This window comes from Phascolarctos cinereus, unplaced genomic scaffold, assembly GCF_003287225.1.
Source record: "Phascolarctos cinereus isolate Bilbo 61053 unplaced genomic scaffold, phaCin_HiC Scaffold_726;HRSCAF=1367, whole genome shotgun sequence".
Lineage (NCBI taxonomy): Eukaryota > Metazoa > Chordata > Mammalia > Diprotodontia > Phascolarctidae > Phascolarctos > Phascolarctos cinereus.
The window spans coordinates 53,184,128-53,204,510 of record NW_027556098.1 but is presented as its reverse complement, the minus strand read 5'-3'; the positions used below and the strand labels follow the sequence as shown (position 1 = coordinate 53,204,510).

The window sequence follows — 20,383 nt, the reverse complement described above, 5'->3', positions numbered from 1 at the left end:
TGTAAAATTCTCTAAATATTACAAGACAATGGAAATTTAACCAATGCCTGATAAAAACAAAAAATTACAGATTCTCTGAAGAAGCAAAAGAGAGAATTGATACAAAATGCAAATATCCTAAAATGAAGTACACACAATTTGTAAGAGAAACAAAAAGCAATATTGTTAAAAGAATATGGGGTCCTATTGCTGGATCAAAGGGTATGCACATTTTTATAGCTTTTTGGGCATAGTTCCAAATTGTTCTCCAAAATGGTTGGATCATTTCACAACTCCCAACAATGCATTAGTGTTCCAATTTTCCCACAACTTCTCCAACATTTATCATTTTCCTGTTTTGTCATGTTGGGCAATCTGATAGATGTGATGTGGTATCTCAGAGCTGTTTTGTTTTGCATTTCTCTTATCAAAGATTTAGAGGATTTTTTTCATATGACTATAGATGGCTTTAATTTCTTCATCTGAGAACTGTCTGTTCATCTCCTTTGACCATTTATCAATTGGGGAGTGGCTTGTATTCTCATAAATTTGTCTTCTCTATATATTTTAGAAATGAGGCCCTCATCAGAGACTGGTTGTAAAAATTCTTTCCCAATTTTCTACCTTCCTTCTAATCTTAGCTGCATTGGCTTTGTTTGTGCAAAAAACTTTTCAATTTAATGTAATCAAAATTATCCATTTTGCTTTTCGTAATGTTCTCTATCTCCTGTTTGGTCATGAATTCTTCTGTTCTCCATAGATCTGATGAGTAAACTATTCCTTGTTCTCCCAGTTTGCTTATAGTATCATATCAACCCTTATATCTAAGTCATGAACCCATTTTGACTTTATTTTGGTATACGGTGTGAGATTTGGGTCTATGCCTAGTTTCTGCCATGCTCTTTTCCAGTTTTCTCAGCAGTTTTTTTCAAAGAGTAGCTTTTTATCCCAGAAGCTGGGGTCTTTTGGTTTATCAAATAATAGATTACTCAGAGATCGTACAAATGGGAAAAGGACCCATGTGTACAAAAATATTCATAGCAGCTTTTTTTGTGGTGGCAAAGAATTGGAAACTGAGAGGATGCCCATCAATTGGGGAATGGCTGAGCAAGCTGTGGTATATGAATGTAATGGAGCACTATTGTGCTATAAGAAATGATGAACAGGCTGACTTCAGAAAAACCTGGAAACACTTATATGGTCTGATGCTGAGTGAAGTGAGCAGAACCAGGAGAACGTTGTACACAATAACAGCCACGTTGTGCAATGACTATTATTACAGACTTAACCCTTCTCAGCAATACAAGGATCTAAGACATCTACAAAGGCCTTGTGATGGAAAATGCTATCCCCGTCCAAAGAAAGCACTATGGAAGGTGAATTGCTATCATTTTTTTCCCTCTTCTGTTGAGTTTTGTTTCCTCTTTCTGATGGTTCCTCCTATTGGTTTTAATTTTTACTTACAACTTCACTAATGTGAAAATATGTTTAATAGCAATGTAAATATATAGCCTATATCAGATTGTGCACCATCTTGGGAGGGTGGTGGGGAGGAAAGGGTAGAAAAATTTTAAACTCAAAAGCACGTGGAAGTGATTACTGATAAATCAAAATAAATTAATGAAATTTTTAAAAAAAGTTAAAAAATTTAAAAAAAAAAGAACATGGGGTCTCTACATAAGAAAAAGCCACTGACCTCAAAGACAGGACACAGAGAACTTAAGTATTCTAAGTCTCCCAGAAAAACATGATAAATTGAAGAACTTGAACATTATATAATGCAGTAAGTGATATGAGGAAACTGCCCAGAATTTGTGAATACAGAAAAATTATCGAAAAGAATCTACAGACTACCTCCAGGAAAAAAAAAGTCTGTACTTCAAAAACAAAGTGTGGTTAAATTTTCAAGGGCAAACAATTCCAATGACAATGAATTTTTTCAAGCAGCCAAATGACCTTTAAATATAAATTAAATATGAACAAAACAATATTTATGTACCTATCAGAGACCTCAGTAGGGAATGAAATAATACAGTTCAAAAAGCAAAGATGGTCGATGAAATCCTAAAACCTAAACCTAATTGGTCAATGAAAAAAGATGGACATTCAACAAAGGATAGGCATGTGAGGCATTTCTGTTTAAAAAAAAAAGACACAGACTGACTGGAGAATACCCCAAACAACAGAAATATTTTAAAAAGTAAATAAATTCAACTACTAACAAATAATGAAATAAGTTATTCCATCTCTAAAGAGTCTTTTTTTTCCGGTGAGGCAATTGGGTTTAAGCAACTTACTTGCCCAGAGCCACACAGCTAGTGACTGTTATGTTGTCTGAGGCTAGATTTGAGCTCAGGGCCTCCTGACTCCAGGGCCAGTGCTCTATCCACGGCACCACCTAGCTGCCCCTCTAAAGATTATTTTCTAAAAAATCAAATCTTGGGGGCAGCTAGGTGGTGAAGTGGATAGAGCACTGGCCCTGAAGTCAGGAGGACCTGAGTTCAAACCTAGCCTTAGACCAAATACTTAACACTCACTTGCTGGGCAAGTCACTTAACCCCAACTGCCTAAAAATGAATGAATGAATGAATGAATGAATGGATGAAAGAAAATTTTAAAAAAAGAAATCAAAGTCTTCAAATCCAGCCTCAGACACATGACACTTACTAGCTGTGTAACCCTGGACAAGTCACTTAACCTTGATTGCCTCCCCCCTCCCCCCAAAATTCAAAGTTTATGGAGTTTAAAAAAGAGATCATTAAAATGGCTTCTTTTTAAAGTAAAATATACAAGAAGATAAAGATGAAATTAAAATTTAAAGAAACAGAAGAAGTGAGATCAAAGAGGAGGCCTGAAACACTATGGTCTAAATTCCACATACAACCTCCTACAAGTGAATCAATTTATTTTGTGGGACAAAATTACAGAATGGGAGGGTACATAAATTAAGAGAACAGAATGAATAAATTAAGAGAACAGAATGAATGAAAGATACAAGGGAATGTGATATAGACAGGTATACTATGTATTTTTGGTGAGGCTGTGAATTGGTATAACCATTCTGGAAAGTAATTTGGAACTATGTTAAAAACAAAAAAATGACAAACATTCATATCCTTTGACTCAGAGGTCCTACAAATAGGTATATACCCTCAAGGAGAACTTAAATGACAGAAAGGTTTCATCCATAGGTTCCCAAAGAAGGCTACAGCTGAAACAACTGGTGGGGGGGGGGAGGAATGGTAGTAGCTTCAGGTACAATTAAGGGATGTTGAATAAAAAATAAGGAGACAATGGCAGCATAAGGAAAGAAGAGAAGAAAATTTTGGAAAAAAAACGTTCACACGTATTTCATCTGTTGTGTAATGGAGTTAAAGTTATAATGATTACATTATTTTCCTAGTAAAATACACAAAATTTATGTTTCAACCAATTGGTGGTCAAGTCCAAAGACAGGTTAACAAGCAAGTATTGGCCGGTCAGCATGTCACACACTGTTGAGAAATCCAGCATGCAGGGGCAGGAATATGTCCCTGTAATGATTTGTTTACAATATATATGTTTACATGATGAAATACTGCATCATCAAAATGTCAATGGAGAGGAAAAAAAACACATTTACAATAAATTATTAAATTTAAAGTGCATCTTTTTTTAAAAATGTATTTTTTAAATGATATAAATTTCAAAAAACAATTAAAGATTTCCAGAGGGGCAGTGAGTAATTTTTTTTAAAAAGGGATGGTAAGCCAAATAAGTCTGGGAACTTCTGAATACACCAAAATATTTATATGGCATTCTTTTTGACTTGTAAACAAAACAGATGCTCCTTGACAGGGGGAAAGGCTGAGCAAACTGTGGTACATGAATATAATAGAACAATACTGTTATATATACTGATAAACATAATGAATATAGAGAAACATCTAAGAACTAATATGTACTGATGCAAAGTGAAGTAACTGGGGCCAGGAAAACAATGTACTCATTGACTATACAAACATAAATGGAAAGAGCTGCCACAAACAACCAAAACCAGAATGTTGCAAAATTACGAAGACCAAGTTTTGCCTCTAAGAGATATGAGAAGATATTTTGTACTGGCTCCTTTGCAGAAGTGGGGGGGACACGGGGGCGGTTTGAACACCGCATATAATGTCAGATTTTTTTTGATGTGTTGATTGGTTTTGCTGAATTTCTTTGTCTTCCTCTTCCTTCTTTCTTATAAGGCACAGCCCTCTGAGATGGGGAGGGACTAAAGGGGAAATATAAGTAATGTAAAAACAAAATATAGCAACAAAAAATCTATTATCTTTTTAAAAAAATTTAAAAGAGGAGTCTGGTAGAATGCTTTCTCTCTTTATACTGTATTTGAGAATAATTTGTGTAGTGTAAGTGTTAATTGCTCTTTATGCTTATATTAGGTTCTGATGATTGTTTTCTTATGAATTCATCTATTTATTTTTCTTCTTTTTGGTGATTTTTAGCTGTGCTTAAATTAAAACCGATATGAGAAACCACGTCTTCTGAAGAGGGTCTTCCCCAGCCTCCATCCACCTCCATGCTACTATCTTCCTTTCAGAATACCATCCATCTACTAAGTATATATCTTATATAAATACATAAATATATTTTATTATGTATCTATAAAATCATCCATTTACCAAATATATATACATATATGTAAAGTATCTTGTGTATGTATATATACATACAGGTGTGTGTATAGACAGATATAGATATCCACACGTTAGTAGACATATCCGTGTATACATACACCTATGTGTACATATATACACACACAAGATATATACACATCTATTTATACACCTATGTGTATACTTACATGTGTGCACAAGATATATACATACTACAAGGTATATAATTAGTACCTACTTATTTTCACGTTCTCTTCCCCATTAGATTGTGACACTTGCAAGGTAAGGATTGTTTTTGCCTTTCTATGTATCTCTAGTATTTAGTCCAGTGCCATCCACATAGTAAGCCCTTAACAAATGCTGGTTCCAGCTTTAAAATGCAAACAAAGATGATACTTACATTGGCATGGTACAGGAGAAAGCTCAGGGGCTGAGAATCAAGAAAACAGAATTCTGGTCCTAGCTGTATCACTAACTTTCTAAATGACCCTGGAAAAGAATCAAGGTCTCAGCCTTCCTGAGACTGGTTCCTCACTGTAAAAACGGGAATTTGATTAAACTGCTACATACGATCCCTTTAATCTCAAAAATTCTCTGATACTAAAGAAGGGAAAAAAGCAGAATACCAGACTGATAAGATTAAAATTTTATAAATTGAGGACTTTTTTCATCTTAAAAAGAATTATCTGAGGTTCCCTAGGTGAATTCCCTTCATCTATTTAGGGTGATTTGAGAGACAAAAATTCCATGCAGTTACAGCTTTTCAGGAACTTATCTTTTACAAATTTAAATTCAATTTTATAAGTGAAATAAAAAACTCTTTTTATGAAGTGGGTCATAACACATACAACAAAGTGAACTATTTGGTCATGAGATACCAATTTATGTAATATAAAACCACGTCCCCTATCCAGCTACAATTGTCCTACTGTATATTAGCAAAAAACTTTTCATTTTTTCATCCTGATACTGAATTATATTCTTATCACAAATTATAAAGCAGTATCATTGAGGGAAAAAAATCTGTTGCAAAGATAACATTAATGGAATACCAAAAAAGAAAACCTTTACAGTACTGACTCAGATCTACAAAGTAAATGCAAAGGGACAGCCATTCCAGTTCAGACAAGAGCAAGGTAAATGCCCATTGAGAAAATGGACCTCAGTCACAAAGTTTTCTTCATTAACCACAGTTGAGAACTACTTGTGGAAAGGATGGAGAATCAGTGTCCCAATATCTGCCATTTGGGAAAGAATATACACACTTAATTTTATAGAAAAATAAAGCCTAGAGTAAAAGCATATAGTTAATTTTGTTATTCAAATCTTGCCAGAGGATATTCTAAAAAGCTGTTTTATTTCTCATGTTAGACATAAATTCTAACTTCTAATGACACTGTGTGAATATTTTCCATTTTAAAAGCCTAACACAAATTATATACTTTAAAAGTTTTAACACAAATTAGTCAAATTTAAGAGACTCTTTATATGTTTCAAACAAAACCATTTTTCAAATTAATATCTCCCAACTACTTGCCTACAGATTTAATCACATTAAGTAACTAAAAGTTTAAGCAAGAAGCACAAGCTTAAAATATCTGACTTAAATGTAAAATCATGAGCTAGAAACTACACTGTTAAAGAAAGATTTTAAAATGTACTTAACATAATGCTAAACTTCTTACATACTTTTGCTACAGTCATGTGGTACAGCAGAAAGAGAAATTAACTTTAGAGTCAGTTCAAAAGAATCAAATCTTGGCTTTGTTGTTTACCACCTGTATGACTTGGGCAAGTCACTTCACCTCTCTGGGCCTCAGTTTCTCCACCTGAAAAAATGAGAGGGTTGAACTAGATAAACTCTAAGGTCCCTTTTAGCTCTAAATCCATAATTCTACAAGTAATGGATCTTGTTAAGAAGGCCAACAAAGTTCATCAGCACAATACTTCACAAACAAGAGTATCTGGAGGACTTTCACATGACCTATGGATAGATTAAAAATCACCTACTGCCCAAACTTTATAGGTGGATGGCCAGTACACTGAGAAAGGTATGTCAGTGGATATATCTATGACATGCATCGTAAATGGACTAGATCACTGCTGAGAAATTAAGCAATCCTTTTAACAATCCTAATCACTGCTCCAACAGAAAATGCAACATTATAAACACAAATGTCATCCCTGAGGTGCTAGAGATTAGGAATCTTGGCTAACTAAAATTTATAAAGGGCAAAGGAACACTATATGGCGTATAAGTACTCTATGGTTTATTCTCAATGAGATATAGATAGATAGATAGATAGATAGATAGATAGATAGATAGATAGATGTGTGTGTGTGTGTGTGTGTGTGTGTGTGCGCGCGCGCGCGTATAAAATAAGCTAGCATTTATATAATCCTTTAAGGTTTGCAAAGCATTTTACATATGTTATCTCATTTGTTCCTTGCAACAACCTTGAGAAGTGAATGCTATTGTATCCTCATTTTACAGATAAGGAAATGGGATGAGAAAGGTAAGTGACTTACCCAGAGTCACACAGTGAGTATCTAAGGTAGGATCCTTCCTCCCTGACTCCAAGTCCAAAGTTCTCTCCACTGCCCCACCTGCCTACTTAATATCAAGGAAATGTATGCCAGGAAAAACTGGTGATCCAGTGGTGTAGGACAAGAGATAGGGATAGACAGCCTGAAGAACTGAACAAAAGGCCACAAAATGTAACAAGGCCAGAAGGTCTCCAGCCCCAATGAGTGGATCTTCTCTGAAGGATTTTTAGAACATGAACCAGAATTTCACTACATGAGAGGATAAGGATGGTTTATGATCTGCACCAATGGAGAGAATGAAATGAACGTGGAAGAGATCACAGATTCAGTGAAACATAAACTGAAGACTCTGCAACACAGCTGTTAAAAGACTTGTTTTGGACCTCATTCAAAAAAAAAATTAGTACTAGAAATATTGTCTTAACTGTCTCACAAAATTAAAGCAGTAGTTTATCAATTAACAAGCATTCATTAAGCCCACTGTGCACCAGGAACTGAGATAAGCCCTAGGTATACAAAGACGAAAATGAAAAAAGTACCTACCTTCAAAGAGAAGACAAAGACATAGGTATATACAAAATAACAAGTATACATGTATATACATGTAAGAATATACAAAATAAACTCAATTATAAGGGAGAATCAGAAAAGGCACAGTAACAAGGCTCCAGTAATCTTTCATTTAAGTCACTTTAGGAATATAATCAGTTCTCAATTATCTGATTGCAGACTACTGGTTTATTGCTTAAAAGTTTCTTCTTCACTAAGCTGGACTAGAGATAGGTCTCCGCTTTCTAACCTCTTTCAAAGGAACTGAACCACAGCTTTGGTCCACTTGGTTAAAGGAGTTGGGCAGATGACCCATATATTGTACTATCACTTGCCAATAAAAGGAAGTACATGGCCTATAAACAGACTACTTTGAAAATTCAGGAGTGTTATTTATCAAGGGAAGCAAGTAAGCTTTTGCTTTGGAGCAAAAGCAAAGAGTATTAACTTCCATTACTACCAACCAAGATACTACATACACATGTATATACATGTGTATGTATAAATATATGCATATGTACATACATAGGGATGCACATATATGAAATTACCTTGAATAAAAAAAGGAAATGTCATTGCTTTCTGGAGCATTTATAAAGATGTTATTTTAATAGAATTATATAATCATAGAGTTAGGGCTAGAAAGGGCCTTAGAGGCCCTCCAACCCCTTCACTTTAAGGATGAGGAAGTGAGAGTGACTTGTCCAAGATCACAGTAGTTTGTAAAACTTTTCTAGAGCATTATTATAGGAAACTGAGAGAATAAACTTACTCTGTTCTTACTTTCCCTCACTGACATCCCACTTGGTTCATCACCCTGTCAAATACTGTATTCATAATTTCATACTCAGACTAAACCTAAGGTGTGTTCAAAGAAAACTGTGCAATTAAAATAAACTAGCCATTACTATCCATGGCTAGCATTTATTAGCACCTACTATGTACATGGCTAAAAACAGGATATGAAGCAAGGAAAAAACTGTCCCATCCTTTAAGAGGCTCACAATCTAAAGGGGAAAGGGGGAGGAATGCAAATTATGTACAAACAAGATATGCAGGATATCTCAAAAGTCTTTGTGCAGTCTGAAGCTTTAATAGTTTTAAAATGCACATTGACTTTTGGGATGCCTCACACGCAGGATAAATCAGAAATAAAAATTCCTTTAAAAGAGGGATCAGCTTGTAACAAAATGACATATTTTACCGTTAAATACTAGTTCTTGCATAGACATCTGATATTTAGGTGTTGATACTTAAATTGACACTATTAATTAATAAGCCAATCTGCTTGGTTTAAGCCAACCATTTAAAAATCAAATGTTCATGCTTTAAATAGGTGCAAGCATGGCCTCTCAAAGCCAGTTTAAAAAAAAATTCAATGTGGCACTTATAAACACCTGTTTTCAAAGTGATCCAATCAGTTCAAAACCAGATGATTTTTCCTGCAATTCTGTAAACCTCTCCAGAAGCAATCAACTTTTGCAGCTCATTTTAAAACAGTACCCTTCACACCTAAGAATAACTCTATCTTAGAGAATTAAGACAAATTTATAAGAACACAAGCCATTCCCCCAAATGATAAATGGTCAAAGGATATGAACAGACAGTTCTCAGATGAAGAAATCAAAGCCATCTATAGTCATATGAAAAAATGCTCTAAATCATTATTGATTAGAGAAATGCAAATCAAAACAACTCTGAGGTACCACATCACAGCCATCAGATTGACCAACATGACAAAACAGGAAAATGATAAATGTTGGAGAAGATGTGGGAAAATTGGAACACTAATATATTGTTGGTGGAGTTGTGAAATGATCCAACCATTCTGGAGAACAATTTGGTACTATGCCCAAAGGACTACAAAAATGTGCAAACCCTTTGATCCAGCATAGCACTTCTAGGGCTATATCCCAAAGAGATCTTATGGGGAAAGGACCCACATGTACAAAAATATTCATAGAAGCTCTTTTTGTGGTGGCAAAGAATTAGAAATTGAGAGGATGCCCATCAATTGGGGAATGGCTGAACAAGCTGTGGTACATGAATGCAATGGAATACTATTGTGCTATAAGAAATGATGAACAGGCTGACTTCAGAAAAACCTGGAAACACTTATATGGTCTGATGCTGAGTGAAGTGAGCAGAATCAAGAGGGCTTTGTACACAATAACAGCCACGTTATGCAATGACTAATATTGTTAAACTGAACCCTTCTCAGCATTACTAGGATCTAAGACATCTCCAGAGGCCTCGGGATGGAAAATGCTGTCCACATCAAAGAAAGAACTATGGAAGTCGAATCGCTATCACTTATTTTTACCTTCTGATGGTTCCTCCTATTGGTTTTAATTTTTACTTACAACTTCACTAATGTGAAAATATGTTTAATGGGTATGTAAATGTAAAGCCCATATCAGATTGTGCGTTGTCTTGGGGACGGTGGGGGGGGGGAGGAAGGGGAAGAAAAATTTTCAACTCAAAAGCATATGGAAGTGATCATTGATAAATCAAAATAAATTAATAAAAAAAATAACTCTATCTTAGATAGTTAATTAGATAAATATCTAAGCCCCTACTATTTGAGAACAAACGGTGGCACTCTCAAAACATACTTTGCTTTTCATTCTCCATTCTCCGTTATGAACAAACTCAAAAGGCATTAGAGGTCCTCGTGAATACTAACATAGTAGCAATTTTCCTACATGAGTAACATGAAAGGAGTCCATCACAACAAATCTCAGAAGAAATGTGAGAAGAAATAAAGGCTGATTTGTAAAGTTACTTTTGAGTGGCTTCACTCTGGAAACCTTTTCAGAGTAAAACGCCTGCTGGATGGGGTGTTAAAAGAAGGTCATTCTTGGCTCCCCTTTTTTTGCATCCCTCTCTCAAGGTCCTTGGGAACACTTGAAATGTGAATCTTTCCAGCCCGTTCCACAAAGCAAATTCGCGGTCACGGTTACGAGGGCCGATGCCATCATCTGCACCAAATTTGGGTGGGCGAGGCTTGAGAGGGCAAATGACGTCATAGGAGATTTCTCCCGACCCCAGGTTTCTAAGGGGCCCGGGGGCGCTACCCAGAAACGTGCCCCTGCAGAGGCTGCAAACAAAAGCCTTCCAGGCCCTGGTTTGTAGCCGACGCCCCGGGAAGCGGAGGCAACGCTGACCGCGTACGCGGGCGGGGGACGCTCAGACAATGAGGGCAGCGGGCCCCGATCGCCTCACCCCCCAGCCCCGCCAAGACGGGATGCGGGCCGAACGCCCCAGCTCAGGCCGCAGATACCACAGGGCCCAGCTGGGCGGATCAGCCGGAGGGGCAGAAAAGGAAGGAGCCGAGAAACCCCCCCCGCCCCCCGCAGAGGAGGGGTGAGAAGAAAGAAGTGGAAGGGGAAGTGGAAGCGCTTCCGCCCTCACCACCACCCCCCCGCCCGCGTAAGCCGGAAGCGGAGGGGCGCTTCGGGGATAACGGCCGCGGGCGGGGCGCGCGCTCCAAGGGAGGCGGCGGGTGGGGCAGCGGCGCGAGCGCCCCCTCCCTCCAAGTGCCGGTGTTCCCTCTCCTCCCCCCCAACCTGGCAGCCCCTAGCAGCTTTTCCTATTCAACAAACCGACCCGAAGTCTTCCCGAAGGTCGCTCTTCCCGCGAGGCAACTTACTCTCCTCCTCCTCTCCCTCCACCACCCCTTCCGGTCAGCCTCTGCCGCTCAAGCCCGGGACTGGGGCCCCAGCAATTTTTCCACCTCCTCCTCTTCCTCTTTCCCAACTCCCCGGCTGCCCGAGGCTCGGTGGGAAAAGGGATGGGTCGGGAGGGGAGAAAGAAAGCGGAGCACCGAGGCGGCGTGCGACCAATCCTGGCGCGGGGGGCGGGGCCGAGTGGAGCCGAGCGGAGCGAAGCGCCCTCGTGTGCCGCGTGGAGCTGGGAGGCTCGTGGGGGGAGAGGCGGCCGAAGGGGGAGCGGCTGGATCTGTGTGCGAGGCGGAGGGGGGGGCGGGGCCGCAGCCCTGCGGGTAGGGGGGGGCTCCTGTCTGGGAGGGGCGGCCGGGTGTGCGCGAGGCGGAGGTGGGGGGGCTCCTGTCTGGGAGGGGCGGCCGGGTATGCGCGAGGCGGAGGGGGAGGGGCCGCAGCCGTGCGCTTCAGGCTTGCAAGGGACAGCCGCTTCCACCGCCGAAGCCGGCCCTGAGAGGCCCAGAAGAAAAGAGTGAGCCCCCCATCAGTGCGGACCTGACACATCTGGGGCCCGGGCTCAGGCACACTGACCACTGGGCGTCCCCGAGCTTCTTTCTTCATCAGTAGGGGCTCCTAAGTGTTTAGGGGAGTGAGATGTAAAAGACCAAAGGTCTTAAATTAAGAGCCTGATTGATTTATTCAGACGAGATTCTCTTGGCTTCACTTCGAGGGAAAATCATTTAAAGTTTCAGTTAGCCTTATGCCCCAAAGGCGCGAAGTATAAAGGCTCCTAATTTGCAATATAGAGCAGATAGAGTCAAGTGAAATAAACAAGTATTTATTAAGCACCTACGTTTATTAATTTCTTGCTACGTGCCAAGCACTGTGCTAAAGACTGGAAATACAAAAGCAAAAAAAATAGTCTCTGCTTTCATTGACTTAATGGGGGGGGGAAAGCAGCGGGGAGACAAGATGCAAACAACTAAGCGCAAACAAGATACAGGATAAACGAGATAATCTGAGAGGGAAGGGCTTTTGGCTGAAAGTGAAATCTTATTTGAGATTTGGAGGAAACCTGGAGGTGGAAACGGGAAGGAAGAGATTTCTAGCAATGGAATAGCTCCATACAAAAGAAATTCCTAATCCCAAAGCTCTTGTTGGCACAGCAATGTATAACTGCTGTTACAGTTAAGGGGAAAGTTGGTAATGAAAATGGCAACATTATTTGGATCTGCTGAACTGGTTCCCCTAAGTAAAGCAGTGGATGCTAGGCCTGAAATCAGAAAGACCCTAATTCAAACCTGGCTTCAGACAATGGCTGGGTCACCCTGGTGTGACCATTTAACCTTTGCCTCAGTTTCCTCACCTGTAAAGTGGGGGTAATAATAGCACCTACCTCCCAGGGTTGTTGTGAGACTCAAATGAGATAGTAATTATAAAGTGTTTAGCACAGTGCCTGGCAACATAGTAAGTCTATGTAAATATTAGTATCTTGACTCTGAAGTCTCCCTTAAAGTCCCCTTCATCTGGAAAGCCAGGTAAGAGTTTAGGTTCATAGACCTACCAGTGGTCACATCTGTTCTGAAAAGCATATTAGTAACTACAGAGGGCTTCTTCTAAATTATAGCCAGCCCCAGTGAAGGAGCTCAGAAGCTCTAGACCTCTTGAAATTATAAGGTTGTCTCCAAGACTGGAAATTCCTAATCCAGGATCACCATGTGGTCCCAGAGTGTCAGAAAGAAAGAAAATAGGGGCATCTAGGTGGTGCAGTGGATAGACCACAGGTCCTGGAGTCAGGAGGACCTGAGTTCAAATGTGACGTTGACACTTGACACTAGATATGTGACATATATATGTATAGCAAGTCACTTGACCCCATTGCCTAGCAAAAAAAAGGAAAGAAAATAAAGAAGAAGCAGCTTCAAGAGATAGAATCTCAAGCTCAACTAGGTCAGTACATGTGCTACCTACCATGTGTTAGCAGTTCCCATTTTTGCCAGGGTGGGGCTTTCTCTCTAGAAGTCCAAGGAGAGGCCCTCCCCAATGTCTTAGAGGGTAAATTTATTCCTTTAAGTTCTAATCACTTGCCTCTTCCTGGCTTAGTGACCAGTCCTCTCTGATGTAGGCACTTATGCTTGTTGATGATTAAGGGGACCAAGAGACCACCCAGAAAGCGCTATATATATATTATTCCATCCAAAAGCAACAAATATTTAATCACTGAATGAGCAGTGTGGCCCACCAGAAAAGATTTGGACAAGCATGTAACTGGAAGGGGATGCTCCCAGGGGTGTACTCTAGTCCGAGCTGATTGAGGAGAGGGTTCACTCATTACACTTACTACATATGAAGAGAGTTAAATGCAGTGCAGGGGAATTTAAATGAAGTTCCACACTTTTAACAAAACTTTATTGCTACTCACAAGTCTGTGGGACAGACTTTAGTGTTCAACTTCCTTGCAGGGAGAAGCTCACAGTGGGGAAAAGGAGTGGGCAGTGACTATCCACGCTCAGGGTGAAGGCAGAGAACCTTTTGGAGCTCACACTTATATGGAGTTTTAGACAAAAAGCCAGCATGGCAGCAATAGGAAACTGCTTTGTTATCTATAAGACCAGTGAAGTGAGAGTATTTTCTAAATTGCCTTAATAAGGAATGAAGGAGGAAGGACAGGGATGTTGGTAACTTATTTCTAAAATACCATTCAGCAAGGACCTGGAAAGCAGGAGGGGATAATGCTTAGTCTCTAGTTCATGCATACATCCTGAGAGGAGGTGGGGAATGGGAAGTGTGTGCCCTGTTATACTGGTTTGCACAGGCTCACAATCCATCCTCAAACCCCAGCACCCCATCAACCAGATCAGAAGCTCTCCACTCAGAGGCATATTGTAAGGTGGCTGGTGAAGGAATTAGTAAGCTAATGCTGGATGAATTGCAATGCACAGCAGATTTTAATCAAAATTACAGCCTTGCCCATTATGCAGAGGGCCAGGGTTTGGAAGGCACTATGGATCCAGCCTCCTCAGAAGCCAAACTAGCCATGAGAATAAATCCCATATGACAGGATCTGGTCACACCCCAGAGAGCCAGCCTGACCCTTAATTTCCCTTATGGTTCAACTTGCCCACTAGTATTAACCACAAAACCACAGGAAGCATTTGGCACACGCCCCTCCCTGGCTGTTTAGTTAGATAGTCCAGGGCAAGGCAGTTATATATTATCATGCACTTCCAGGGCTTTAGCAATCCACTTGAGCTAAGGTTAAGAAGTTTTTGATTGCTTTTTTGGTTTCAGCCACCTGTCTCCAGAGAGGAGAAAAAACCCTTACAAACTGACGGAGCCCTGTATATCTGGCCCACCCCAGGGCACTATAGTGCCTTGACTGTGGCAGCTTCCCTGTGCCTCCATCAAAGAAGAGGCCTCTCTGTTCAATGAATAGTGAGGGACAGTGCCACCTTTCACACCCCCTTAGATTTTTTTTGTCATGGACTAGGGTGGGGAAGGTTATGTTATCATAGAAATAAATGGTCCAATGGGGGTGTTGCCAGTTTATCTAGGCTACATGAAAGTGGTATCGAGAGGCGCATACCAAAGCTTCAAGCCGTCCCTTTTCACAGAGCCTAGGCTTCCACAACCAGTTAAACTGGATTTCACTGGCTCAGCAATACAAACTCGGTATTTTGGCTCCAGCATTCTGCAGTCAAAAGAAAATATAGAATGCTAAGCTGATTGCTTCAATCTCTAAGACTCTCTTGGTATCCACACATAACCCCAGGAGATTTGCCCTTTTTGTTGCTTCTGTGAGTCTTGCAAAGGCCCCAGAATGATTCAAGGGGGACCCAGGGAAAGGAGACTCTAGAGCCCTTCTATGGAAAATGGAACTGTCCTAAGCTCATAGTGAACTTCTCTGAGACCAAAGATGACATCATAAAAGCAACGATGGCTCTACTTTACTGTTTTTTCTCTCTTGGGACTCAGGGTTAAGAGACAGCTGCTATAAGCACCACAAAACCACATGGGGAAGAAATGCCAGTATTATCTACAATCCAGAGTCTGCTGATGACTTCAGGGTGCTATTAATCCTTCCAGTTATCAAACTGCTGAGCCAGTGAAAATCTCTCCACATTCCTTCCTCTTTATGGGAGGAGTGAAAGCACATCCCATCCCTGCACTCTCCATCAACTTCCGAAGTTTGTGAGAACGTTCCCCACATAGGTCTGGGAGGGGAAAGAGCATGAAAGAAACAATAATGCAGGTTTAAGGGAGTTAGTATGTTTCTCTTTTCATTGTAATTCATATATTAAACCTGCCACTGGTGATACCACCCCCACCCCCAAAGCGTTGCTTCTGAATCAGTGGAAGAAAGACTAAAGGAAGGAAACTGAATTACTTTCACTGAATCAAAGCCAGGTAACTTTAGTAACATATCTTTCCCATATTTATATCTTATTTCCTAAACTAGAATGCAGGAAGCAATAGCTCTGGGCAAAAGGTCACCCCTTCTGACAGAAATGGCAAAAGCAACAGACTGCAGCCAATCAGGGAGGAAAAACAGGCTTTGATTGTCCTCTAGTGGCTGGAGAGCACATGGCACCCTGCTGAAAAGTTAGCCATGACCACCCATAAAGGGGGGACAGATTGGCTAGAGAACTTCCTGATAGCTAGCTGAGACATCGCACCCTTAAAGGGATTTGAAGCTATGTGACATCACAAATGAGACAAAACTGTACACTCGTTAATTATCCCGAGTGATGTTACATGCAGATTCATAGATAATGTTGGAGGAAATCTTGGAGGGCATCTCTTTAATAGCATGGTGTAGTGGAAAGCATGGGATTTGGAATGAGATGACCTTGCTTTGTATCCTGGATCTGCTGCTGAACTATCTGGCATAAATCACAACCTCTGTAGGCTCTTTCCTCAGCTATTTTAATAAGTAGGTTGAGTTAAATTACCACTAATGTCCTTTCCAACACGATATCTGTGATCTCTTCAATTTATAGATGGGGACTGAGACCCAAAATTATTAAGGGTGACTCAAGGTCACAAAGTTAATGTAGATAAATTGGAGGAAATCTGAGAGGGAAGGCACTAGTATTAAGGGAGGTCTGGAAAGGCTTCTTGCAGAAGGTGAGATTTCCAAAGCTCCCCTCAAGTGTTACCTCCAATAGGAAGCCTATACTGTTCCCCATATGTGAACACCCTCTCCCTGGAAATTACTTTCTACAATTTTTGTACCTAATTTTCTATGTACATGTTGTTTTCTCACAAATGAATTTAAGTTCTGCGAGGGCAAGGACTGTTTCTTTTCTGTCTTTGTAACCCTAGTACCTAGCACAATGCCAGGCAGGACCTTGAAAAATGCTTGTCAGGGGCAGCTAGGTGGTGCAGTGGATAGAGCACCAGCCCTGAAGTCAGGAGGACCCGAGTTCAAATACAATCTTAGACCAAACACTTGACACTCACTAGCTGTGTGACCTTGGGCAAGTCACTTAACCCTAATTGCCTATCCAAGAAAAGAAGAAAAATGCTTCTCAAGTGAATGAATCGCATGATGTAGAAAGGAAGGTGATAGGAAAGAAGGTAAGAAATCATTGAGTTAAATTTTACAGATGAGAAAACTGAGTCTCAGGAAGAAGTGACTTGACACACAGATGGAAGACATCAGAGCCAGGATTTACCCCACAACCTGACTCTAATTCATTGGAAAAGACCCTGATTGGGAAAGACTGAAGACAAAAGGAAAAGGAGATGACAGATGTGACTTTGAGGGATATTAGAGATAGAAGGGCCTGGTGTGCTATGGTACATGGGGTCATGAAGAGTTGGACATGACTGAACAATCTGACTCCAAATCTAGTAAACTTTCCATTTCATCAAAGTTATATCACTAAATACTTTTTTAAAATGTTTATTCTCCTTATAATTCTTTTCTTCAGAGCTTTTTTTTTTTAAATTTCTTGCTTCATTTCTCCCAGGTATTCGTGCACTCTTTGTGAAAAAAAAGGGGGTGTTGTTTTTTTTTTTCCCCTTTGAGTGTCTGTGTAGAGAAAATGGATAAAGCCTGTGTTCTGTGAGTTTGGGGAAGGTAGTAGGAAACATCTCCACAGGGAAAAAAAAGTAGTCTTAGAGATTAAAGAAATGAAACTACAGGATAGTATAAATAGATAGACCCTCAGTCTGTATTTTATTTAACAGAAGCCTACTGATTCTATCTTAAAGGCCTCCACTAATTTAGAGATTTCCTGCCCCACCAAGATATTCTCATGAGATTAACTGCAGAGATGTCCCCACTAGAAATCTTTAGCAACTCCTGAGACCTCATGGTTAACACATTCTCCAGAAAATCACCTGACATCCTTTCCCTTTACTCAACCTACCAAATAAGGAAAGTGACTAAACAGCCTCACCTCATAGACTCTTTTTGCTGCCCAAAATGTTACCCTAACACTGTGTAAAACCCTATACATGTGTATCTCTCTTTGTTTAGCCGTTGGTATTCACCTAGCAACTGCCCTTCAGATGATCCTGAATAAATTTTTTCATCTTCTAGCCTTGTTTTGAGGTCCAGTCAAAGGATCAAGGTGGGAGGAATCACTCTTCAGGAGGATCTTGGAACCTTGAGATGAGGAATTCCCTAATTTCTGCTTGTGGTTGTTACAGTTACTCTCAACTTTGGGTAGATCTCTGTCATTCAGCCCTGTCACACTCTTTGTGACCCCATACATCATAGCACGTCAGGACCTTCTAACCTTCACTATCTCTTGAAGTCTGTCAAAGTTCATGCTCATTGTTTCCATAACACTATCAGTCTCATCCTCTGCCACCCCCTTTTCCTTTTGCCTTCAATCTTTCCCAACAGTGGGGTGTTTTCTAATGTCTTTTCATTATGTAGCCAAAGTATTTAAGCTTTAGCTTCAGAATTTGACCTTCCAGTGAATAGTCTGAACTAATTTCTTTTAAGTATTGACTGATTTGATCTCCTTGCTGTCCAAAGGACCCTCAAAAAGTCTTCTCCAAGGGGCAGCTAGGTGGCGCAGTGGATAGAGCACTGGCCTTGCAATCAGGAGGACCTGAGTTCAAATATGACCTCGGACACATAACACTTACTAGCTGTGTGACCCTGGGCAAGTCACTTAACCCCGGGCAAGTCACTTAACCCCATTGCCTAGCAAAAAAAAAAAAAGCCTTCTTCAGTACTACAATTCGAAAACATCAATTCTATGTTGCTTGGCTTTCCTTATATTCCAACTCTCACAGCCATACATTGCTACTGGAAAAAAATATAGCTCTGAAAAAACTGGACCTTTGTCAGCAAGATGATGTCTTTGCTTTTTAGTGTGCTTTCCAGATTTACCATAGCCTTCCTTCCAAGGAGCAAGCATCTTTTAACTTCATGGCTGCAGTCATAGTCTACAGTGCTCTTTGAGTCCAAAAATATAAATTTGACACTGCTTTCATTTCTTCTCCCTCTATTTGGCCAGTTGCCAAGATCTTAGTTTTTTGGATGTTAAGCTTCAAGCCAGTTTTGACACTTTCCTCTTTCACTCTCATCAAGAAGCTTCTTTAATTCTTCTGTACTTTTTTTTTGGCTAAGCAGTTGCCCAGGGTCACACAGCTAGTAAGTGTTATGTGTCTGAGGCCAGATTTGACCTCAGGTCCTCCTGAATCCAGGGCCAGTGCTCTATCCACTGTGCCACCTAGCTGCCCCTTCTTCTGTACTTTCAGAATGGTATCATTTGCACATCTGAGACTGTTGATATTTCTTTCAGCATCTTAATTCCAGCTTTTGGTTCATCTAGTTTGGCATTTCACGTGATATACTCTGCATATAAGCTAAATAAATAAGGTGACAATATACAACCTGGTTGAACTACTTTTCCAATCTTAAACCAAACAGTTATTCCATGTTCAGTTCTAACTGAACTTCTTGGGCAGAATTACAGGTTCCTCAGGAGAGAAGTAAGATGATCTGGTACTCCAGTCTCTTTGAGGACTTTTTATGTTTGGTGGTCCACACAGTCAAAGACTTTAGTGTACTTAATGAAGTAGAAGTTGATTTTTTGTTTGTTTGTTTGTTTTCTGGAACTCCCTTGCCTTCTCCATCTAGAGATCTAGATCTCTAGGTTTGCAGTGATTTTTGATACTGGTTAAAGTTTTCCAGCGAGCAGGTAGGTGGCACAGTGGATAGAGTGCTGGGCCTAGAGAAAGGAAGACTCATCTTCCTGAATTCAAATCTGACACTTACTAGCTGTGTGACCCTGGGCAAGTCACTTAAGCCCATTTGCCTCAGTTTCCTCATCTGTAAAATGAGCTGGAGAAGGAAATGACAAACCACTCCAGTATCTTGCCAAGAAAACCCCAAATGGAATCACAGAACTGACTGAATATGACTGAACAACAGTAACAAAAAGTTTTTCTGGATGTGCTCATCACTCCAACTTTAGTTCCTTAAGTGGGTCTTTGTGCCAGGTCTAGCCTTGGCCAGGTATGCTTTTGGGTAGGGTGGTCAGAACTGCTTGTCCTTGCACCAGGTCACCTAGGTTCTTTCATTGACCTCTTCCTGTACTGCTTCTATACTGATCTTCCAGGCATTAGGCCTCCCTGGATCTTTGCAGTTCAGGGAGCTAGATCTTTAGAGCTTTCTTTGGTGCCCCAGGACAAAGAGCTTTAGGAACCTCAAAGGCTCTGGGCCCGGCCATTCTCAGTCTAAGCCCTGTGGCACAGCACTGGCCACCACCACACTGGGCACGACCACCTCTCTTCAGCACTTCCTTGGGGCTCTCTGATTCTTCTAGTGCTTTCTTGGGAGAGCCCTCCACTCTTACTGTTTTAGGACACAAGGCCCTGCAGACTATATGTGTCTCTGGCCATCCTCTGGTTGTGTTGAGAGGCTGTGCTGGTCTGATGCCAACTTTGTTGGCAGGGCCCTCTGAGCTCTTGCCCTTAGGTTTCTCTGGCTGATTTCATGTGCCATTTGGGGGGGGAGGG

The 20,383-nt window shown here is 40.5% G+C and overlaps 1 protein-coding gene across 7 annotated transcripts in view; it reads right to left on the bottom strand.

Annotated features, from left to right (window-relative positions):
- Window positions 1-11,679, bottom strand: part of TMEM50B (transmembrane protein 50B) — a 33,244-nt gene extending 21,565 nt beyond the window's left edge. For 2 of the 7 annotated variants that reach the window (XM_020995850.2, XM_020995849.2), the window contains exon 1: window positions 11,343-11,675. The gene's annotated coding sequence lies outside the window, so the exon portion shown is untranslated. Of the gene's footprint in view, window positions 1-10,348; window positions 10,489-11,342 lie in introns of those variants that run through there. The other 5 variants (XM_078146551.1, XM_020995851.2, XM_020995853.2 and 2 more) reach the window with 4 other exon arrangements.
- Between the last annotated feature and the right edge of the window lie 8,704 nt (window positions 11,680-20,383).